General features: G+C 41.7%; 1 long non-coding RNA gene across 1 annotated transcript; it reads left to right on the forward strand.

The window, feature by feature from the left end:
- Positions 1 to 3,772: 3,772 nt before the first annotated feature.
- LOC134382438 (uncharacterized) lies at positions 3,773 to 6,681 on the forward strand. Its single transcript, XR_010024075.1, has 2 exons — positions 3,773 to 4,147; positions 5,795 to 6,681. It is a non-coding gene; the product is annotated as an uncharacterized LOC134382438 (long non-coding RNA).
- Positions 6,682 to 25,073: the final 18,392 nt, after the last annotated feature.

Here is a 25,073-nt window from a genome sequence, read left to right on the forward strand (position 1 = left end):
ACCCCAGAAGAAGCAACGTTGTGAGCCGCACTGTGGAGAGGCCGACCGCGGGTGGAACTGAAGGCTCCTGCTAACAGCCAGCCTGGCTGCTCGTCTTTCCATAGCAAGTCAGGTCTTCAGGGACTGCAGCCTGGCTGGCAGCTTGACTGCAAACCTCCCAAGAGACCCCAATCCAGAGCCACCCAGCTAAGCTGCTTCAGGATTCCTGGCCCTTAGACACTGTTGAGATAAGAAAGGTTTGTTGTTTAGAATGGAGAAATTTTGAGATAATTTGTTATACTGTGTATTAGGATTCTCCAGAGGAACAGGACCATCTAACTATATATACATACATGCACACATAACATACACTTGTATATGTACATACAAATGGTCCTCAAAAAGTTTGTGGAACTATTTGTATTATCTGTTGATTCTTTTTTCCCACAAACTTTTAAAAGTACATTCATGTGTGTGTGTTTGTGTGTGTGTGTATGTTTATTTAAGAAATTGGCTCATGTGACTGTGGAGGCTGATAAGTCCTAAGGTCTGCAGTTGGCAAGCTGGAGACCAGACGAGCTGATGTGTAGTGCCAGGCCACGTCTGAAGGCCTGAGAACCATGAGAAGCAATGGCGAAGTTCCAGTCCAAATGCCAGCAATATGGAGACCCAGGAAGAGCAGATGTTTCAGTTAGAGTCTGAAGGCAGGAAAAAAAAAACCCTTGTGCCAGCTCAAAGGCAGTGAGTGAGAGGAATTCTTATTTGGGGGAAGTTTGGGCTTTTTATTCTATTCAGGTCTTCCACTGATTGATGAGGCCCACCCACATTAGGGAGGCCAATCTGCTTTACTCAGTTCAAATGTTAAACTCATCCAAAACATCCCCACAGAAACACCCTGAATAATGTTTGGCCAAATATCTGGGTACTCTGTGGCCCAGTTAAGTTGACACATAAAATTAACTGTCGCACATAGGAATACATAATTAATACAAACTCCAAGCTGATAATATGACTTAAAAAGGCCCTTAGAACATGAATTTAGTTATCTCTTCTTTCTCATGTCAAGCTTAGGGTGTGCCACATACCTGCCCCCTATGGGGCCATGGTCTTTATTGCCTTAGGGACCTTTGTACCAATAATTTCCTGTCACCTCTCAGGTCTTCTCCCCCCAGTCTACTATCTTTCTCTTCTTCCTTGTCCCAGAACTTTCTTCTCCTCATCTTTCATCTAAGCCAGTGGTCTTTACTGGGAATGAGTTTGTTCCCCAGAGGACATTTGGCAATGTCTAGAGATATTTTGGTTGTCACCCAATTGTGGCATCAACCAGTGTAGGGGCCCCATCTGTTGGTAAACATCCTACAATATACAGGATAGCCTCCACCAACAAAGAATTAACTGGCCTAATATGCTAGCAGTTCCAAAGGTGAGAACCCCCATCTAAGTTCAGAGGTTACTTCAAGAAGCCCTCCACAGCATCCTAAGTTTAGGTTAAGTGCCCCTCCTGCATGTTCCCGTGGGACACAAGGGTTCCCTCTTTGTATCCCTTATTAGATAGTAAAGGCTCTCTTTAGGCAGGGAACTGATTTACTCTTTCCATCACTACATCCCAGGGTCTCACACATAGTAGGTGCTCAATAAACATTAGTTGAATGAATTAATACAAACCTGATGCTTTCAATAAGCCAATTGTACTAACACGTGAATAAAGCTTAACCTCTCTTCATTCCCGACAGAATGTGTTGAGAAGACCTTTTTAATGACTGTGGCAATTATCCTATTCTGGAATGCTGGTGTGACAGCAAGTAGGATACAATGAACAAATCTTTCTCTTCGTCCTGACAATGGCAGTGCCATCTACAAGGGATTGCTTGTAGGAGAATGGGGACTATCAGAGCAAATCAGGAACATTTGAAGCATCAAATCAGGAATGTGAGAATGCAGAGTATTTCTGAATAAGACAGAGCAATCTGTTCGATTTTGTCCAGAATAGCTGGTTTAGGGTATTTGGTTTCAGTTTTCCTTTTTCTGCCTTGTCCTTCCTGTGCTACTATTGAGCTAAAACTGAAGAGTCACTCTCAGGACTGTAATAAGTTTTGTTTTTATTGAAAGCTGATGTTTTACAAGAAAGCACAGTACTAGCAACCAGGGTTCATTTTTTTGATTAGTTCCTTCTTAATTCATTTGGGGCATTGAAACGTACCTACTATAAGACTATTTTTATAAAAGATGAAACTTGGAGCAAATTATATTTAATTTCCTAAAAAGGAACAACAGCAACAATCATAAATTTATAGGAAGGGATTAAATTCCAGGGACTATAAAGTGAGGAATCTGAACTATTGGATAAATGTGTGCCTGTAAAATTGTTGCTTAAATACAATCGACTCAACATATTTTATTGTGAAGAAATCTTTTCATTGTGGAAGCTCAAGGTGGTTATAATTTATCCTCCAAATCACTCCACCTCAAAGAAAAATATTGTTTATAGCTTTCTCATAAACATAACATAGGCTGTTAGTGTTTCATAGTTAACTAGTAAATGTTGGGAGATTATCCATGGGCCACATTGCCCTGCACCAGATGTTTGCTAAAAGCAGAATAAAAATGGATTGATGTGTTATTTGAGTAAATCTGGCAGACTTTGAAAAATATTTCATGCACAAATTGTTTATGCACATTTAGCAGACAGAATAGAATTGAAGTGGTTCTTGCTCTTTTGAAGCTAAATTTAAATATAGGATTGTTGCAGACCTCAAAGGGAATGCAGTGAAGCATCTCAGCAGCAGAGATCTAGTTACATCCTTTTGACATTCCCATTTCACACCAGAGGCTCTATCAGATCAAGCCTTTTTTCATCTCAGGGAAATTTTCTACTACTTTCTGAATTCAATTCCCTCTGTATTTCTCCTTCTGGATATATATAAGGTAGACGTTATGACTTTGCATTTATCCTCCTCATCGCCACTTGAGACTTGTAATCTCTGTATTTTTATTTTAATTGGATAGGGTTGCATGACTTTGTCTTTTAATCACTTATTTGTTCTTCAGTTGTGCCCATTCTGTTACTTAGCTTTTTTAATGTTTCTTGTTTTGGCAATCATGGTTTTATTTTATAAGAACTCTTTCCTGTTCTTTGATGAACATTTTATTTAGTAGTGTTTTCTTGATTAAATGCTTCTTCATCTTGGTACTTCTTTCATGCTGTTGGTTTTACTTGTGTCAAATGATTCTACGTTGTTCTTTCATAGTGATACATTCTACATTAGTTAGATTGGTCACTGAATGCAGGGTCACTTTGGCTATGGTAGATGTGCCTCTGTCCCCCAAGTTGGAATGACAACCCTTAGGCTTGGGGACCATTGGGCCTCCCTGGACAGATCTGAAGGAAGCCCTCAAACTCAGCTAACGTGAGAGGTACTGGTCAGGTCAGCCATGCTTTCATATTCCAGTGTTAACACTTAAAAAAAAAAATCTGCAGGTCACAGAGCATACAGAGAGAGCTTCATGTTTATTCACTGTCATCTCATTTTGGTAGAACTTTTGGATTAAATCACCCCAAGATCATTGCTGGTCTCTGGTTTGCTTTCCTTTGGTCAGTGTCTGCTGCTGGTCCAGTTAGTCATGGCCAGGGGTGTGGGGACCTGTGCAGGCCTGACTAGCTTGCGGGGTGCTAAAGAGGGCCTTGAAAGGGGTCTCTTTTGCATATCCTACAAGCAAGTAGGGAGATCTGAAATAATGGTGTCCTTGCTAAGGGTCATGCACAGGTCAGTGTATGTGTGCTTCTTGCCTAGAAATACACCTTGAGATTAGATCTGGTATTTGCCATAAACGTCATGTTCCTCAGATGTTTATGAGCCATTGACGTGAGAGCAGGGAACAAGGAAATTCCAAGGCCATCTGTATTGTTTTTTAAAAAAAAAAGCTTGTTTGTTACATTCCTTCACGTAGACTTCAGCCAGTAGGATATAAATAAGATTGTAACCTGAATAAACTTGCTAGTGAGCAGCATCCCTGCTCTTAGCCCCCTCGATCCCCACTTTTCTCTGTCTTTATTTCCCAGCGGTCTTCTACTTTCAGGTTACCTTTGTTCTCGTCGGAGCCGGCCTCCGACAAGTGGCGCCCGAACAGGGACCTGAAAACACTGAAGACTGCCCGAACCACAGGAAAGGTGAGTGCATGCAATTGTTTTTAATTCGTGGTTTCGGTATTGTTGTTACAATCGAGGGTTATCAACAATGGGGCAATCTAATAGTTCTGAGTTGTTTGTTCAAGTGTTACATAGTTCTCTTAGTTTGAGAGGTGCTAAAGTTGAAACTAAACAGCTGTCTAAATTTATTGCCTTTATAAAGCAAGTTTGTCCTTGGTTTCCTGAGTCCGGCACAATTAATATTGAAACTTGGCAGAAAGTTGGTGAACGTATTCAGGGGCATTATCAGGCTCATGGGCCGGAAGCTGTTCCAATTGATGCTTTTGCATTATGGTCTCTAATTAAAGATTGTTTAGTTACTGAAAGTGAGGCAGACAGATGGAGGCGTGCTGCGCGGAGCTCTATCAGACGCTCCCACTCTTCCGCTGACTTGGCCCCTCCATCGTGTCCGCCGCCTGGAATGCCCCCTCCCTGCCTGGCGGAGGGCCACCAAGGGTATGAGGAGCCCATACAGCCTTCTGCTCCTCTACCCTCTGACATGTCGGAGGACCCCCCTAAGGAAGCCTTACATAAAATATGCCAGACTCAAACCTATCAAGAATTTTTAGAAGCTTTAGATGATGTTCCCCTTCAGGAGCCAGTGCTTACTGATCTAGAAGCTTCGGCTCCTAAGGGTGAGGAGCAACTTTCTCCTCGGGAATGGGAAAATCTTGAAGAGCAGGCTGCCTGTTACCATCATGATGAGGGAATTTTCGCTGCCATGGAAGGCGGAAGTACTATCAATTTTTTTAAAGATTTACGGCAAGAGATTCAAACAATTGCCGAGTGTGTAAAGGGCTTGCAAAAGGAACCCTCTAAAGATATAAAAAGGCAATCTGATCCTCTTCCTTTAACTAAGATTCCCTTAATAGCTCCAGTCTTAGATACTCAGGGGACAGAGTATCGTGTCCTTAAACTTCCTCCTCCTCCTCCTACCCTAGATGATGTCATCTCTCCGTTACAGTTAGCCCTTAGGGCGGCATCTAAAGACGGAGAAAATTTGGAGGGTTATCGTCCCCCATTAGGAGCTTTCCCTGTTGTTGAACAAAGAGATCAACAAGACAATGTTCACCGTGTACACGAGCCTTTGCCTTACAAACAGTTGAAAGAATTAAAAATGGCTTGTGCTCAGTATGGACCTACTGCTCCATTTACTGATGCTGTTTTGGAAACTGTTGCTGCTTATGCTACAAGCTCATTTGTTGTCTTGTTTTGCAGTGATGGGCACACCCAAACATCTTAAAACTGATAATGGCCCTGCCTACACCAGTCGCTCTTTTCTGCGATTTTGCTCTCAATTCCATATTGCACTTAAAACAGGCATCCCATACAATCCCCAAGGTCAAGGGATTGTTGAACGTGCACATCTGACAATCAAAAACCAAATTTATAAAATAAAAAAGGGGGAGCTAGACTATAAGTCTCCCCATTCCCTCCTTGCCCATGCTATTTATATCTTAAATTTTTTGCAAATTGATGCAGAAGGACGCTCTGCAGCAGAAAAGTTTTGGAATCCAAAAGCTGTTTCTCACCCTTTGGTCACATGGAGGGACCCTCTTACTGGGGCCCTCCACGGGCCTGATCCAGTATTAATGTGGGGGAGAGGTTATGTTTGTGTTTTTCCTACAGACGCTGATAGCCCTCGTTGGCTGCCGGAGCAGTGTGTCCGTCATGCCCAAAAGTCAGGTGGCTCAACTGCGAAGAATGAGCCTGGCCAAAAGATCATCACACTACACTCCCTGGCACACCTCTGCTCCATATTCTGGATCATCTTTTTTCCTTTTGTGCCGGTGTCGGGAGACAACTACTGGGCTTATGTCCCCAGCCCACCTTTGCTGCATCCAGTCACCTGGGAGGATGATCGTGTTCCAATATATACCAACAACACTTTATTCAAAATCTTAAAATACAGTTCCCGACCTTGCAACAATTAAGTACTCATTTGATCTATTTAGGAATATTGGCCCTTGGTGTAATCCTTGTATCTCTTGCTCTCATCACTGGCTGTAAAATTGTCTTGACCCATTTCACGAAATTATTTGTTGCTGTTAAAAAATTACAATTATACCAAGATAAGGACAAAGATTATATGCATTTATAAAATAAAAAAGGGGGAATTGTGGGGACCTGTGCAGGCCTGACTAGCTTGCGGGGTGCTAAAGAGGGCCTTGAAAGGGGTCTCTCTTGCATATCCTACAAGCAAGTAGGGAGATCTGAAATAATGGTGTCCTTGCTAAGGGTCATGCACAGGTCAGTGTATGCGTGCTTCTTGCCTAGAAATACACCTTGAGATTAGATCTGGTATTTGCCATAAACGTCATGTTCCTCAGATGTTTATGAGCCATTGACGTGAGAGCAGGGAACAAGGAAATTCCAAGGCCATCTGTATTGTTTTTTAAAAAAAAAAGCTTGTTTGTTACATTCCTTCACGTAGACTTCAGCCAGTAGGATATAAATAAGATTGTAACCTGAATAAACTTGCTAGTGAGCAGCATCCCTGCTCTTAGCCCCCTCGATCCCCACTTTTCTCTGTCTTTATTTCCCAGCGGTCTTCTACTTTCAGGTTACCTTTGTTTTCGTTGGAGCCGGCCTCCGACACAGGGGTGCTGGAGTTTTGTGACACCTGCGTGGCTACTTAGTCTTTGGAGGGGACTAATGGTATTCCACACATTATTTGGCTTAGCTTCTCAGGTATGATGATATTTCCCCACCAAATTGTCATCATCTGCTTTTCATATTTTTAATGTGGTTTTGACTGCCTGATTTTAGTAGAAGAGATTATTAAGCAAGATATTTTGTTGATGTCTCAATGATATTATCCCCTTCTCCACCATTTGTATACTTTCATGGGTGATCAATAAGAGTTCTAAAAATTGCTTCATGAGATTAGAGGAGGGAGATGGAGGGAGGGAGGAAAAGAGACAAAGAGAAAGAGGAGAGGAGAAAGAGAGAGAGAAAATCACAAAGAAACATCAACGGATTGTTGAGGCTGAACTCCATGGGACCATCACCCCTGGGCTCACCTGGGTAGGTGACCAAATCCACAGGACTGGTTATCAGCTTTGCAGGTCTTGATTTTATCGGTGCACCCAAAGTTGACTAGAATCTGGAAGACTGACTCTCACTTACTCAAGTCATATGAGAATGAGGTGTCAATCAGAACTCCAGTTTATCGGGCCGGCCTGTGGCTCACTCGGGAGAGTGTGGTGCTGATAACACCAAGGCCACGGGTTCGGATCCCATATAGGGATGGCTGGTTTGCTCACTGGGTGAGCGTGGTGCTGACAACACCAAGTCAAGGGTTAAGATCCCCTTACTGGTCATCTTTTGAAAAGACAAAACAAACAAAAAAACCCCTCCAGTTTGTTAATTTACATTGATCAGAATTTTATAATTTCTGATGTCCATACAAGGCTGCTATTTAGGCCCTTCTTTGTATCAAGGTGCCTGAGAAGGCAAATTAGTGACATTCACTTGGTTAGCGGTGGAAGAATGGGTGCTGAGAGGTGCATTACATGACCACAGAGGAACCACAATCCTGTTCAACTCCCACATGCCCAGAACGGGTGGGCCCACTAGATTCTCTGCTAGATGAACTTTGCCAAATTCTTATTTTGCTCCCCACAAGTTCCCCTTATTTTGTTAACCTTTAGTCATTGCTCTAAAAAAACATAATGCTAACTTGTAGCACAATGCTATCAGACGTTCCTGGATTTTACATTTTATGCCCCAAACACATCAGTCACATTTGATGAGTAGGTGGGTGAGATCTGTACCCTCCAAATTCATTACCCAGTAACATACCGTCTCTGTGTATCATTGGGATGGCAGCTGATATGAAAAGCTCACTATTGTCATGTTTCAGTGAGAGAAATTCCTGTCAGCAGAAATGTTTGTTATGACTCATGCAAAGTACAAAGATGAGCCATGCATTTCAACATCTTAGTATTTCCTCAAAATTTTAGAAAAGTAGAATTAATGTGGCCTTTTGTGATGTTTCTGAGCCTTGGTATTTTCCATATGACTACTTCGATTCTGCTTTCCAGAAATCCTACTTTACCCTGTCCCTCCCTCTCTCCTTCATTCTATGCTCCTCAGTATCCACAAAGAACATTCTTCTTTTTCTGCAGTTTAATATCAATAATAAAATCTAGTTTGCAAATATTTTCAAACTCTCTGATTATTGTTTTGTTCCTCGAATTAGTATTATTTTTTTTGCTACGGTGGATTGAATGTCCCCCCAAAACTCACTGAAGCTTCACCTCCATTGTAACAGTGCGAAGAGGGAGGGAAATCTGATTATGGTATTTGACAGGTGGGGCCTTTAAGAGGTGATTAGATTGTGAGGACTGTGCCCTTGTGGGTGGACTGATCCATTGTGGAGTGATGGGCCTGCTTCTGATGGCTTTGTAAAGAGCGTGAGTGAGGTTAGCTCTCTTGCTCATCCCACTCTCTCACCCTGTGACACCCTGGTTGCCAAGGGGCCCTGTAAAGAGTTCCTACCCAAAAGAAGGCCCTCACCAGATGCACCCCCTGGACCAGGGACTTTCCAGATTCCAAAACTGTAAGAAATAAATTTCATTTCTTTATAAATTACCCAGTTTCAGGTATTCCGTTATAAACAACAGAAACGGACTGATACATCCACCAACTAAAAAAAATATTGTTTTGATCTCAGATGTGTAAAAATGGAAAAAGGAATGGTCAAAATCAACAGAGAACCTTCTATATATGAGAAGAAACTGTGGTAAGGACTGTAGATGTGGACGAATAAGATGTTGGGGAAATATAATTAAAAACAAAATATTTCTCCCAACCCAGAAATCCTCCTCACAAAGGAAGTAGAGGAAGAAAACATTATTAAATAAGCATTAAGCCATAATGTGCTGCACATCACAGGCAATTTGCTAAAATATTGTAAAGACAGAAAGAAATGTCACTCTTTTATATAAACAAGCAGGTACAGCCCATTACATGCCTGTTGTGAAGATAAACAATAACTAGTCCTCAGGTAAGAGGACAGGACAGCCCCATTTGTCACATACAGCTCATCCTAACTTTATCTGGTGATTGAGGTGACTATCTGTGTTAGTAAATTGGCTTTATCCAGAGGAAAAATAAACTTCTCACATCTTTATGACTGAAGGTGGCTTTGCAACATGGAGGCATCCACCGAAGTTAGACTCCTACCCTGCCACTGAAGCTAGGAGATGGAGCACTCGTTTCCTTGGTGTTTACATTTCAATGAGATGGCTCCCAGGTCCTTGAGAAAGACATTCTTGGGTTATAAACCTGACAAAAGGCCTATCCGATGTTCAATAGAATTTATACACATTTTAAAGAGAGGAGAAACTACCTAAAAATTTTAGTTTCTGAAGTGAATGCTCTAAGAAAAAAAGAGTGGAGGGAAATCTTCCCTTATTTTCAACAGGGAGAATTAAAGCTGCTGCTTCTTATTTTTAGATTCTTATTTTTTATTTTTACTTTCCTTACAAAGACAAAATATCCCAATGGAATGAAAACCTAGAAACAGAGGACTTAGGGAGCTCCCCCAAATTATCTGTCTCTCTATCATCTATCTATCCTGTTTCTCAGGAGAACCCTGACTAATGCAAAACCCTTTCAGGGTAGGCAAATTCCACGTCATTTCTCTTTGTATCTTCAGTACCTATTACCTGCCACATTCTAGGTGCTCAATGAATAAAAGTGTGAGGGAATGAAAACACGTGGCCCCTGGATGAGTGTGTTAGTTCCATGTCCTTACTCTGTCCTGGTTTTCGAATAGTGGAAAAATCACATTCTACTGCAAGCCCTAAATTGGACTACAGAGACCTCCCTGAAAAGTTCTGGAATTGCCCTGTCTCCACAGACTTTTGGAATTTTAGGGACTGGTTGCAGTCCAGGAACTTTCCTGGGGGTAGGATGAGCTGGGGTGGGATCAGATGCTACCAGGGAGTAATGAGGGTGAGTTTAGAGAGGCCAGTTGGCCTTCCTGAGAAAACACCTTCATGAGGGCACCTACATGACCATGCTGCATCCAACCCTGTGTACTGAAGCTCCAGAGGTGACCTGCCACCAGGGAGGGATGGTCTCACCAACAAATGTTTAAGAGGCTGATGCATAGATCAGAATGCCAGTGTATCATTTTACAGCTTGAATGCTCCTCTACATTGCAAGGCCAGTTGCTTTCACTGTCTAGGGCTCTTCCCTCTAACACTGTGGCCAAGAAGCCAGATGAGTAATGAGACACTGCTTGCCCAGTGTGGAACTGGAATATAGCAGTGGGAAGGTGTGTTAGTTAGGATTCCTCAGAGAACAAGAACCAATAGGATAAATAGATATATAAGAGATTTATTATGGAAATTGGCTCACGTGATTATGGAGGCTGAGAAATCCCATCTGCAAGCTGGAGGACCAGGAAAACTGGTGGTATAATTCAATCTGAGTCTGAATGCCTGAGAACCAGGAGCTCCAATGTCCTAGTGCAGAAGAAAATAAATGTCCCAACTCAAGAAGAGAAAAGCAAATTTGTCCTTCCTCTGACATTTTGTTCTATTCAGGCTCTCAACACATTGGATGATGCCTGCCCACATTGATAAGAAAAGATCTTTACTCAGTCTACTGATTCAAGTGCTAATCTCTTTCAGAAACATCCTTACAGACACACCCAGAAATAATGTTTTACCAGCTGTCTGGGCATCCCTTAGCCCAGTCAAGTTGACACTTAAAATTAACTATCACAGAGGAATTTGAGGTATATTTACCAAGGCTTTGGGAAAGTCAGATGAAAGTCCCTGCTTCAACACAATGGATACTTCTCTGTTGGTATTTGCCAGATTCAAGTTTTCCCCAGGACATGCTAGTCAGCCTCTGTTCATTTCTTTTTCTTTGTTCCCTTTAAAAATTCTACACTGCTCATCTGCCTGTTGTTGCAATACTCAGATACACGACAGCACATACTTGTCAGGCAACCTTTTCAGTCTAGTTCTTACAAGAGATTAAATTTGAGTTCTTGTCATTGGTAAGATGACAACTTACTTGTGGTGCATCCTCAGACATGGGACATATCATGTTCCTGTGACCATGTCATAATTTTTAGAAGTCTGTTGTTTCATTTGCTCCTTGGTAGGGGACATTTGTACAGAGCTCAGTTATTATATGAGGATTTTGGTAGTTTAACTTTGAGAGATAATCTGTGTGTACCAGCCCTGGGGTACCCTATGTTGCTACAATGTCCTAATAACAAGGATTAAGCCCAGGAGTATGTGGGGCTGATTATGTCTAAAAGTATCAAACCATTAAGGTAAGTAATTAGTGAAAAGTTGGAGAAGTAGTAGGAAAATGCTTAGGAATGAGAATGAATGAAAAATAAAACAAGTCTAAAAACAAGATTGAACTGGGACAGATTACAGAAGTGTTATGGAATTAATTGTGTACCCCCCCAAATTCATGTCTTGAAGCCCTAACCCCCATTGTGAGTATATTTGGAGATAGGGCCTTTGAAGAGATAATTAAGGTTAAATGAGGTCATAAGGGTGGGACCCTAATCCAATAGGTCTCCCCTTAAGAAGAAGAAGAGACACAGAAGGTGTATGCTTGGAGAAAAGGCCATGTGAGGACATAGTGAGAAGGCAGCCATCTGCAAGCTGAGGACATAGTCCTCAAGAAAACCAACCCTATGGGCACCTTGATCTTGGACCTCCAGCCTCCAGAACCGTGAGAAAATAAATATCTGTTGTTTAAGCCATTCAATTGTGGTATTTTGCTTTGGCAGCCCTAGAAGACTAATACAGGGAGCAAGATAAATATATAAAAGCTGAGTCACAATGCTACAGGCTACAGTTGTGCAGGTTGTGAACTGCTCAATGATGCCATATCTAAGAGGGCTTCATTGCATTGTATACATTGTAGTTTTTCAGATGTAAAATGAAGGTTGCATGGCAGAGTACATAAAAGTTTTGATTCTAATGAAACCAGCATAACACTTTTTCCAACAATAAATAAAAAGTATATTGGAAGACAATTATCCATGGGTCTCATGTTTCTTCACATTTTGCCAGCAGGAGCACTGACTTCCTTTATTTCAGATGATCTTTTCAGGGATGTGTACATAGAAAACAGCCTTGGAGGACAGGACTACTACCTCTGTGGAGTAAAGGGCAGGCAGGCTTACTCCCATATAAAAGATTTAAGTTCCTTAAATTAAGGGTTCTTCTCTGTCTTAGTCTGTTTTGTGTTGCCATAACAGAATACCGAAGATTGAGTAATTTATAATGAACAGAATGAACAGAAATGTATTTGGCACACAGTTCTGGAGGCTTGGAAGATTGAGTGGCCACATCTGGTGAGAGCCTTCCTGCTGCATTATGAAATGGTGGGAGGTATCACATGGCGAAAGAGTGAGAGGGAAGGGTATTAAACTCATATATATATATATATAATTTTTTTTTCTTTTCACTGGTAAGGGGATCGCAACCCCTGGCTTGGTGTTGTCCACACCAAGCTTAGCCAGTGAGTGCACCAACCATCCCTATATAGGATCTAAACCCTCGGTCTCAGCGTTACCAGCACTGCACTCTCCTGAGTGAGCCACTGGGCCGGCCCTAAACTCATATTATTATCAGGAATACACTCCTGGGATAACCAACCCACTCCTGTGATAATGGTATTAATCCATTCATGAAAGCAGAGCCCTCATGACCTAATCACCTGTTAAAGGTCCTATCTCTAAGTTTCTGCTATGGATCAAATGTGTTCCTCAAACTTTACGTATTGGAAATTTGATCTCCATTGTAACAGTGTTCAGAGGGTGGGAAATACAATCATGATATTTGAAAAGTAGGGCCTTTGAGAGGTGATTAGATTGTGAGGACTATGTCCTCGTGAATGGATTGATCCATTCATGGAGTAATGAGCATGATTCTGATGGCTTTGTAAGGAGAGTGATTGAGAAAGTTAGCTCACTTGCTCAGGCCATTCACCTTGTGATACCCTGTGCTGCTATAAAGAATCACCACTGCAGGAAAAAGGCCCTTATCACATGTGTTCCCTGAACTTTAGACTTCCCAGCCTCCAAAACTGTAAGAAAGAAGTTTTTTTTTTTTTTTGGTAAATTACCCAGTTTCATGTATTCTGTTATAAGCAACAGAAAATGGACTTTTTCTAACACGTGAACTTTGGGGGATACATTCAAACCATAGCACTTTCCTATCACAAAACTCACTGCAAGTGCAGATGTCACTTGACCCTCTTTGCACTGCTGCAGGAAAGGGAGCTTGGGGAATTGCTGGAAGGAAAGACTGATAGTCTGGCTCCCAGTTTGTGTGAATAGTAAAGTCCATGACTCTGAGTCAGGGGTCTTGTGTGTTTGGCCACCATTCATGAAGTGGGCAGGCTTCTTTTCCTGATATGCACCTGACTTTGTCAGAGTCTTGTAGTTCCTCCAGTTCTGTCCTGCTCTTGCTGGTTCTTTCCCTAGGACCTACAGATTTCTCCAGATGTTGTCTCTGGTCTGCTTGTATTTCTAACTTTTGTCTGATTTCTCTCAAGCTCTGTTAGCCTTCATTAGGGAACAAATTAATTCTTTTAAGATCCTAAGCACTGAAAAAAATGTGGGCCCCTTTTCCCTTTCTACTCACTTGTAATAAAAATTAATATTTATTAAGCACTTAGTATATACAAGGCACAAATTCTAAGAGCTTCACATGTTTAATTATCACAAAACATTACCATCCCCGTTTTACAGATGAGGAAACTGAGGCAATGAGAGATGAGTAACTTACACAAGGTTACTAAGATTGTACACGATAGGGCCAGAACTTAAAGAAAGGCAGTCTGGCTCCCGAGACTACACTAAGTCACACTAAACAGTAAACTGAGTATCTGAGTGAAAAGAAGTTGAATAATGTGATTTTCCCCATAGTGTCTCCTTTGATGCTTTTTTTGGGAAATGTCAAATTCTTTCAAAAATATTTTTCTTATTATTTTGGTGCCTCTGCTCAGCGGGTGCCTTAAGCACATGCCTATCCCTCTGTTAGGCAATCTAGCACTGCTTTGTTCACTCATGTAAGACTTCCCTCATGCTGAAGGCTGCTTTCAATGCCACCTGTGCATTTGGATATAGGGAAGTTCCTTGCTTGATGAAGTTTCAGCCCGCACCTATGGTAGGGTAGGGTCTGTTTTCCTAGAGCCTGCTCACCAATGTGGCAGAACTGTTACGTGTGCCTTTCCTGCAATTAACTTGGCCATGGCCTGACTGTCCATCCTCATGGTCTCAGACCAAAGACAGCCCTGAATCACCTGGAATGCTCACACAAACACAGATGACTGGGCCTGACCCCAGAGTTTCTCATTCAGAAAGACTGAGCTGGGGCCCAAGAATTTTCATTTCTAACAAGTTCCCAGGTGATGCCCATGCTGCTCATCCTGATAACACACTCTGAGACCACTGCTTTAGACCTGTGCTACTGAAGTGTGGTCCACAGACCAGCAGTGTTGGCATCATCTAGGAACTTGCTAGAAACACAGAATCCTGGGCCACAGTCCAGACCTATAGAGTAGGAATCTGTGTTTAACAAGTTTCTCAAAATGTGATTTGTATGCATATTCAACTTTGAAAAGCATGGTTTAGATCACCTGTCTTCATACCATTCAGGACTTTCAATGTCAAGCAAAGGAAAACCTTATTTGATAGCAATATCCAAAATAGTCATGAAATTAAACTATATTCTGGCCACAAAGGAGGTAAAATAAGATTATATGGGTGACTTGGGACAAATCTATAACAACTCACTTCAAATGGCTAAGCATTATGTCCTTCTAACAAAGGGAAGGTAATGTCTTCAAATTAATAGCAAAAAGATTAATATGCACATGCTCAATGCAGACTAATGCCAGGGAAAAAAAAGAGCTTTCTAAAATAATTTGAGCTCCTCTGACATCAGTAAAACAATGGATTGGCATTAAACACACACTCAATTTAAAGGTTAAATCCTTATGCAGGATTTCAACACTTTGAAAATCAGTTAGTTAGAAATGAAAGCTGTTAGTTCTGGGTCACTGAAGGTAGGAAGTGGGAAAAAGAAAAAGCTATTTTAATGGTTACTTTTCCATTCTGGAAAAAAATAGGCTGATAAGATAAAGTACATCAAGTTTGGTTTTTAAAACGTTTTAAAAAATTGAGATTACTGTTCTTTTCCCTAAGTCTTGATAAAGATTTTTGGATTTTTAAAGTCAAAGGATGAATGATCGGATTAATATCCTAACACAGTAAGAGAAAATAATTTGCAGATTACAGATTACAGATTCTGCCATGCTATATGGGAATAATCAAGCAATATCAACAAAGCTGCTGCTTCAAACCCAAAATGTGGAAAATGGAAGCTAAATGTTTCTGAAATATACAATCTAAGTGCTATGAAAATATGAAACAATAAAATAACTATTTTTCTTGAGTGCTTATTTTCTGCCAGGAACTAAGCTAAATGCTTTATTTACATTCTATACAATCTCATTGAATCTTCACTAAAACCTTATGGTTCTATGATTATTTGTATTTTGCAGATAAGGGAACAGAAGCACAAGGAAGCTTATATTTATACACATGAATTTCAATTATCAGCACTCTGTATAACCTACCTCCTGAAGAAGTAATTATTAGCTTATTTTGCCTGAATGTTGCTGGTAATAGGATAAAGAGAAAAACCTTTACAGAGTTACTTAATTTGCCTTTTATTAGGATGAAGAATATTTTCTGTGACCATCTCTCTTCATTTACCCAGGACTGAGGTGTTTCAGTGCTAAAACTGGGACAGTTGGCCACTTTAAGGGTATTTCAGGGAATTGAAGCATTGGGGCCAAGCCTTTAAAAGCAGATAGCTCAAGCTTTTCTCTGGTTTTAGTTTACAAGTGGCTCATGGTAAAAGGGAACTAAAAGCACAAAAGTGCCTCAAGGTCTATTCTTAATGGACTAATGAATGCCAAATCTGCCATCTCTGTGACTGGCTTTTTTTGTTTTTCTCAGCAGTGGTGATAGATTTGTGTGAGCTTCACAGCGTGAAGCTGCAGTTGAACACTTTGGTTTGCCTCCACCCAAGGGAACACAGAGAAGTCAGCATCGAACGCCTCCCACTATAGACGTGCCTCAAAGGCTTCAGGCTCTTTGACTTTTTCCCCCCTATACCTATTGTGATGACCTTTGACTTTTTAAACTGGCAAGTGACGGAGCCTACCTTGCTTGCAAGTACATAAGCAACCCTAATGTAATTTTGGGCTGTGCGCTTATCTTTAGAATTTTGGGGTACCATGGTCTGGAGGGCATTTTTAGGCTAATTTCTAGCTTAGTAGATGAGGCTCGCACAGTTAGCACAGAGTTGAATCACAAATCCGTGTAAGGGCAGCCCTGTGCTCATTAATTCTTCGAGGGGGAATATCACCCTTGCCTCTCACCTGTCCCTCATTACTCAGATCCCACATTCTTGTTGACTCCCTATGTTGGTGGGTAATTTTTCTGGTATCCCAAGAGTTGCCAGATAAAATATAGGGTGCTCATTTAAATTTGAATTTCAAGTATAAGTGTGTCCCAAATATTGCATCGGATACAGTTATATTAAAAATTTATTTGTTGTTCATCTGCAATTCCAGTTCAACTGGGTATTCTCTATTTTAATTTGCTAAATCTGGCAAGTCTAGGTGTACCTTTCACGTAGGCTGAGTTCCTTTTAGTTGTTTGGGGATGCTCAGTTGTAACTCTCACGCTGAAGTGGGTCTCCTGCTTCCATGAAGCCATGAAAACCTCTGCCCCAGGGCTGTAAAGAAACTCAGTTAGCATGAACCTGGAAGCCTTTTACCCACTTGACCATTGTACTCTTGGTTCTCTGGCTTCCTGCTATAGTTTTCATTTCATTTTTATTTTTGGCCCCTGCAGTTCTCTTATTTCTTTCCAAGCTCAGGTATGTATTTAAGAGAATGTTTGTTATAGTTTGTCCAGGGATTTCAGGTGTTCTGAAATGAGGGGGTTTCAGGATATCTGCTCTTTCCCATCGTAGGAGATGAAAACACTAATATGGGCTTTGTGACAGTCAGCTGAGGCCTCTGTGACAATATGGTCCTGGGAAAAGTTAATATACTGCTCTCTAGACTTTATGAGCTTTATGAAGAGGGTGACATTACACATGAACAAATCTATTTGACCTAAGTATAACCAAGTTGATGATATAATGAGATAGTTTGAAATGGATTTTTTCTTAAAACAAATAATTTCAAGCACCAAAGGTTAAAGATACATAGAAGGAAGTAATTAAATCGCACCTGACTAATGCAAAAATGTAATTTATAAGTCCAGATGACTTAATTCCTAAGCTTGTATCATAGATACATTACTGATCACCAAATATTCAGTTCCCTCTCTGCAGTGTCCCTCCCTGGGAGGGTTACACAGTCATTTCCTGGCCATGTCACTGGGGTTTGGCTAGTAAAGCAGAGTGCTAGTATGTGATTTATAGTTTGTCATATTTCTTTTCTCTTTGCCATGACAATCTTCCCTTGGATACGAGAAAGAGCGGAACCATAGCTGACCTTCACAATGGATATGTGGAGTGAGAAAGAAAAAACACTCTTTGTTCTTTTAAGCCACTGAGGATTCCAGGTCGTTTGCAGCTGCAGCACACGTGGTCTGTCTCAGGCACAGTGCTAAGCACTGAAGATAGAACAGTAAGCAAATTAGATGTAATCTTGTCTCTCATAGAACTTAACATTTTAACAGAGATGACAGAAGTTAATCAGATAGATGATTAGTATAAAAATAAAACTGAGGAAAGCCTGAGGTTGTTTATAAAAATCAAATACAATGCACAATTTAGATCAGAGACATATTCATATGGCAGAGGAACCAATGTCACAAGGCCCTTGAGATAAAACAATTACTGTGGTAGGGCACAATAATGATTTCTGAGTTTCCTCAAGATAAGGCAAACAGGGAAATAGTTGGGTTATGTAATTCTTGTTTGACAGTGTGACAGAAGCAAGCTTTTTGAGGAACTGAACCTTTTCTTGCCCTGAATCAAAAAGCAATTTATCCACTGGGTCTTCACATGAGGGACATTTCATAACTTTACAGGCAATAACTGCAACTTTGTCCTTGCAGAAGTCACAGGAACATTTGTTTGAAGGGATATTCCCTGTATAAGCCATGTATAAAAACTGAAGAGAACAAAAGCCTTAATGAAGGGAAGCTATTTCTGCAGGGAGCTTAGGTAAGATAAGCCAGACAGGTCGCTTTGTGCTGTCTAACCCATCACAGGGACAGGGCTTGGAAGAGGGGCAACAGATACATTGTTTGATGACCCTTATACTCTGCAGTATCAGATGCTTCTCACGAGCCTTTGGCAAGGGCTGGATTTAAATTGGTCTGTGGCTGGATTTTTCTCAACCTGGATCTTAATATCTAAGTTCTATGTTGTTTCACTGCCAAAGAATCTATCTATCCAAATTCTAGAAGGAGGCAGAATTGCCAATATGTCACTGAAGTTCAAGAGCCTGGCTTTGGTCTTTTGTCATATGTTGGTCATACAGGATCCTACTGTGAGTAGGATCAATATCTTCCTCAATAAGCGGCACTGAATTTCTTCAGGTACTTCAGGAGGTTAGTTAAGACACCAGGGTTTAGCACCATCAAACATGGAAGAGACAATTCAGGTCAGAATATTTTAAGGCCTTTTTGTTCACAATGGACTGCTTCAGCCAAACAAGAACCTGGTGGACCACACCTGGCTCACTGAATCCAGGGCTTGTGAACACTTGACCTTGATCAGCACTGGTTAGTAGGAGAAAGTCCCGTCACAATCAATCATTTCACTTCTTTCCGAAAAAGCTGATTGGGCTGTGTGGACCAGGGCAGTGCCATAGACATGAATACAGTGCTGTGTGACATTAGCTGAACCTTTGCCATAGTTTCTCATGATTTCTGTAGTGGGCACACATCTCCACCCATAAACACAGCTATTTAAGTGAGCCTTTTGTAAATTTTCTGTCTCAATGTATCTTCTCATTGAATCTCTATTCTGCTGAATGGCAGAAGCTAAATCTCAGTTGGTCCCAAGGTGTCCCCATCCTTCACCTTCCTGCACATTGTGGGGAGGGGAGGGCACTTAAGTTATCTCAAGGCATTGGCGAGGGCACACCAGGTCTCAGGTCACAGGTTGTCATCATTTATCTAAGCTGGCTTCAGCGGAGACATCTTTTCTCTTGGTCTCTGATCGTGTATGCTGTGTCAGCCTCATACCACCTGAAAGGCCCCCTGGGCTTTGCTCTTTTCCTGTTATTCACTCTTTCCTCCTGGGCCCACGGGGATCACCTGGCTCTTCCTCTGCCTCACTGGATTTAGAAATCCCAGGCGATGTTTCAGGCCTGTCTGCCCAGGCACCCATACACTTGTCTTTCCTCCACTGCTTCGACTCTGGAGGCAGGTAACTCTACGGATCTTTCTGAAATATTCCCAGTATTAACAGACACCCCCAAACCCATGTGGGGTTGCTATTATGCACTGTCTCCCACCAGTAATGGGAGCAGAAGTGGGCTCCATTTCAGAGATATCTCAGTATGTCAGCTCACCTCCTCCTCTGACTTCCCTCTTACTGGCAGATTCCTTGTCGAGTTTTGGGATAGACTTGGACTTTGCTTTGACAAGATAGGCATCCAAGTTTAGTGATTATGATATAGATTTAGGTCTCGAGTCCTTCAGCCTGTGTTTTCAAAGACTTGCAACTCAAATGCTGAGAATTTGAGCCTTTGGTTCTTTTCTGTTCTGCTGCAACAACCCCTCTGAAGGAAAACAGATATAGAAAACCATAGCTACCTTCTGAACGAGGAAAAACTCATGGGTTATAGGAAGTATGAGGAGAACTCAGAGATACTTTGTCAAAATAGTGGTCTGCTTCAATATTCTGATAGAGACAGGACATGTGTTAAAACAGCACAGTGAGGTGGGTGGGTAACTACTTAAACAATCATCTTCATGGTATAGTGGCTCTGGGACCCCTTTGAAAGTCTTATGAAAACTGTACATTCTCTCTCTAGAAAATGCTCATTGCACAAAACTGGGCATATAATTTCATGAGAAATAATATTCACTGAAATTAGAATATTGATAGAATATTATCTACTGTGTGGGTTGACTTCCTAAGATTTTATGTAAACTCCTGTCATGTGCTTAGCTTTATAGACCACCTCACCAAATTTTTTAGAAAAAGAAGTGGAGGATCAATGAGGGTGGAGACTTTTCCACCCTCAGACTTTAGTTGTACTGCTAACTTCTTCCAGAGCTTTGGGTGAAGTTGTAGGAAACATTTCAGTCAAATCTATAGATGACACCAAGCTAAAACAGGCAGCTGAGACAATCAACCACTGATCAAGTTGTGCTATCTTGAGTGGTCTTGACAGGCTGAATAGCTGCAGCAAAACCAAAAAGATGAGTCTGAAGGGTTTAACAACTTGCTTTCAGAGCTGTCTTATCAGGAGTTAGTGTGTAAACACCCTTGGATGGTCAGCTAGTCTCTAGGCAGAAGTATGATAAGGCTCCTTAACTTGTTACTGTAACTTCCTTTATGTGAATGCCACGATTTCCAAACCCCTCGTAGTCCTGACTGTCCATTTGTGGGCAGGCTAGTCTGTGAATGTTCCCACCCAGTGCAGACCGGTACAGAGCTCAGACAGTTAATGCTCTGAACTATATACTCCTACTACTGAGCCTTCAGATGGAGTTCTCTCTTTCCCCCTATGTAAGAATGGGCTCATTCTGAAGGCACCTTGATCTTGGACTTCCCAGCCTCCAGAACTGTGAGAAATAAACTGTTGTTTAAACCACCCAGTCTATGGTATTTTGTTATGGCAGCCTGAGCTGACTAATATAGAGTTGGATTTTTTTCTTGTTCATTTTTTTAAAACCTAAAATGTAGTGTCTTCAATTACCTGAAAGATTGTTATCTTCAGAGTGGTCTAGGTAGTTCCATAAGGTAGAATTAAGACCAATTGGTGAAAATTACAGGGAGGCAGTCTTTTTATTCAAGATTTAAAAAACCCCAAAACAATAAAAAACATTCTAGCAGAGAAATAGGTTGGGAGTGAGTTGCCTGTCCCTGGAAGTGTTCAAGCAGAAGCTGGGTTCCATGGATGTCATATAGGGTTTCTTGCATTCATAAGGAAATAGGACTGAACAACTTCGAAAATTTCTTCAACTCCAGGATTCTGTAAGCACACAAAATGTTTTTTAAAATAGCAAAAATAGACTTTTCTCACTTCTAAGAAATAGCAAACTTTTCCTCAAAACTGTGACTCAATGGGAACACATCTCTGGCCAATTAATATGACAAAAGATGCTCTTACCACATAGGGGGTCCCAATCGAGTGATTTTATTTAATAACTATATTTATTTTCAACTACTGTGTGCCTACTATGAGTTATATAATGCAGTAGGTATTGGAGATACAAAGATTTTTAAAATGTGGTCTCTCCTCTTGGGGAAGTTGAAAACATTAAATGTGAGAGAGAAATCTATAACAGTAATAATAATAATGATAATGATAATAATAATAATAATAATGGTTGATATTTATTAAGAACATAATGCGTGGCAGGTACCAGTCTAAGTGCTTTTTGTATTAACTTATTTCACTATCACAATACGGGTACCACCAGTATGCCCATTTTACAGATGTGGAAACTGAGACAAAGAGAGTAAAAATAAACTGCTCTACTTCATCCACCTAGTAGGTGCTGGACCGGCATGGAGGCAGTCTGACGTCAGCACCTATGCTCTAATCCCAGCACTATCTTTCTTCCCTCCTGCATCCTTCCCTGGAATCTCGTTACCCTCTGCTCTACTGGTTTTCCTCCCTCCTCTTTACCTGTGCTTCTCCATGTCCTCGATGGTTCCTCTTCCTCAGCCAGCCACCTCACCCGGTGCTCTCCAGAGCTCTGCCTAGGCTTTCTTCTGCTCACATGGATCCCTGTCACTAGGGGTTCTTTCTGGGTCTAATGGTCACCAATGACCAGTCAGGGGCAGACCACTCCCGGATCTGTCTTCTCGGCTCATTCTGCACCCCCAGCCTTCAGGATCAGGCATCTGCTGCCTCTTAGATATCTCTATCTGGACATCCAAAGACACCTAATATTCTATGTGAAAAGACTTCTTGCATCATCTTTCCCCCTAAATTGACTTCTGTGTACCCCATATCTCACCTGGGACCTCATCCATGCTGGAAAACTAGGAGTTATCTTTGACTTTTCTCTCATCCTCCACAGTCTATCGAATCACCAAGTTCAAGGAATTTCATTTCCCCTTTGACTATGGCTGCAGTGGGGCCCTTATCACTTCTACTTTGACCACTAAAAGGACCTCTAAGTGGTCTCCCTGCCTCCAGTCTTTCCTCTTAGGTTCATTCTCCTTAAATCATGAGAATGATGCAAATGTATTATGCAAATCTTTGTTATTTGTGTATATGCCTCAAAGACTTCCCATCATTTACAGATGACTTCCTTAAAAATGTGGTTCTTAGGCAAGATGCATGACAGCCACCTGAATATTTGTCAAAGTGGAAGATTTCTGGCCCTTGCCCAGACCTACTAAACCAGAACCTCAGAAGGTGCAGTTTGGGGATAGGAAGCTCCGAGGGTGATTCTTAATCTGCAGCCTGGATAAAAGCTTAGCTCCCCAAACACTGTGAATACTCGGATTCTGTTTCTTTATCCAGTCTTCTCTCTTACTTGTCTCTCTGAGTTCCCCCAAACATCAGGCTGCTGGTGCTTTCTTCCCAACCCTGTGCATGCATAACTCACTTATGGGCCTCCCTGCTGTCCCTCTGTCCAGAGTGCCTTTTCCTGCCTCTGGCTGTTGACTGCTCCTTCCACCACCCACCTCAGGCATCCCCTCCCCTAGTCACACAACTCGACATCCCCTATCCCCAGGCTCAGTAATTTGTGTCTCCACTGAGCTTCCGTAACTCTCCCCCTACCCATCCTTGTCAGTCCTTATGGCACCATCTTGTGACCATGATCCTGTCTCCCCCTTCTCCCCCTCTAACTAGTCAGCTTCTTGACAAGAGACCCTGGGCACCATTCCTCTTTGTTCCCAGGGCCAGGTACGGTGTTTGATCCATGGCAGATGCTCCATAAATATTGGTTGAAATAAGCAAATTAATATAATGTCAGTGCAGCATGACGGGGAGAGGTGAGGGAGTGCTGAGGAACCACTGAAACAGGGATTATAGATTCTGCTTGGAAGGCCTGAGAAGGCTGCACAGGAGAGGTGACATATCATTAAGACCTTAAGAGAAAAAGATGAGTAGATATTTGGTAGGTACGGCACAGGGGAAAAGGGCATTGCTGGCACAGGGAACTTTCAGAAAGAGGTGGACAGCTTGGCACGGCTGGACATAGGGTGACCCAGAGGTAGTGGCAGCGGGGCAGCTGGGAGGCAGGACTAAGGGGATCTCCAACACTTCCCGAAGGGGCTTCTGTGGTGGCCTGGATGCCCGGCTGAGAACCCCGGGGAAGCAGCGCCACCTACTGTGCCAACTTGGTTTTCCAGCCCCTTGAGTGGGAAGAAGCTATTAGATCTTTTATTAACTTGTCAACATACTGGAAGTTTTAAGTTAAAACCTCCCATAGAATTAGAAAATCCATGTATGACATATAGCAAATATTCAACAAATGACAATGAGCATTTCTCTAGCTTGTAGCATGGTTTTGCCCTCAAGCACTTAAAAAAGGTCCTGTCCTTTATTATTTTATGAAACATGTCTCACTTGCTTGCATGGTTTTCCTTTTTCCCTTCCTGACATTGTCATTCTAAAGTTATATAAGCATCTGAGGCTTAACTCCTGCTGCTACTTTTAGTAACCTACATTCACTGTTTAGAGTTTTATTTCATACAATAGTACCTAGAATTTTACCACAATTATTGGCAACATTAGTTGGAATTCAGCTCTTTTAATATTTCTTGTTTTACCAGTAATTTTTGCAGTTAAATCTGTATAGTACCTGCCACAGTCCTGAGCTCTTAGTGGGTGCTCAATAAATTATACTATGTAGAAAGAAGGTGTTGCTTCAATCCATTTGATCTCGTGGTTTATAGGCATTTGAAAGGTGCTATTTTTATTTAAGGCTACATTTTCCTCCAAAATGTCAGAGTTAAGTCCCTAAGACTTTCCTAGGGGGAGGAACAGGCAATCTCTGCAGCCCAATTTACTGTCCAAGTCTTCCCACAGAATCACAGATTCCTGAGGGCTCTTCTTCTCTCCTTCTTCCACCATTCATTAAAAAAGAATTGGGTGGCTACCCTTTGTCAGAGGCCATCTTAACCACTAGGAATACAGAGGTCAAGGAGAACTGGCTTCAGCTCTAAGGAGCTTGCAATTCAGTGAACAGAAACAGCCATGCAAAAATCCAAAATATCGTCTACTAGAAGTCTACCAAGGCCATGGCAGAGAAACAAAGAAGAAAGTAATCAGTTTTTCATGGTGGTTTAGGAATAACTTCACAGAGGAGGTTATGAGCTTGAGCCAAGTCACAGTGGCCAAAGATGTTCTTATAAGTAGAGAATGGTGGTGTGCACCTTTCTCTTGGTCCTGGGGGTCTCAGGAGGCAGGACTACAAGTAACCTCTGCCAGGAGTCCCTCAGGGAGCAGGGTCACATGCAGCCCTGCCAAGACAGTGCAGGAAGGTGAGTTGCTCAAAGCATGCCTTGAGCTAGGGGCTGCCACCTGGGGAGGTGGTCAACCACCAACCAGACACAAAGTTCTGGGACTTAGTGCATGCACTAAGCAAATTTATTGGGGAAAAAGCAGGTATTATATATGTTTCAGCCAGCCTCAAACCCCTCCCATCATCTCCCCATCTCCTAGGTAACTCAAT

Source organism: Cynocephalus volans, chromosome 7 (genome assembly GCF_027409185.1).
Source record: "Cynocephalus volans isolate mCynVol1 chromosome 7, mCynVol1.pri, whole genome shotgun sequence".
Taxonomy (NCBI): domain Eukaryota; kingdom Metazoa; phylum Chordata; class Mammalia; order Dermoptera; family Cynocephalidae; genus Cynocephalus; species Cynocephalus volans.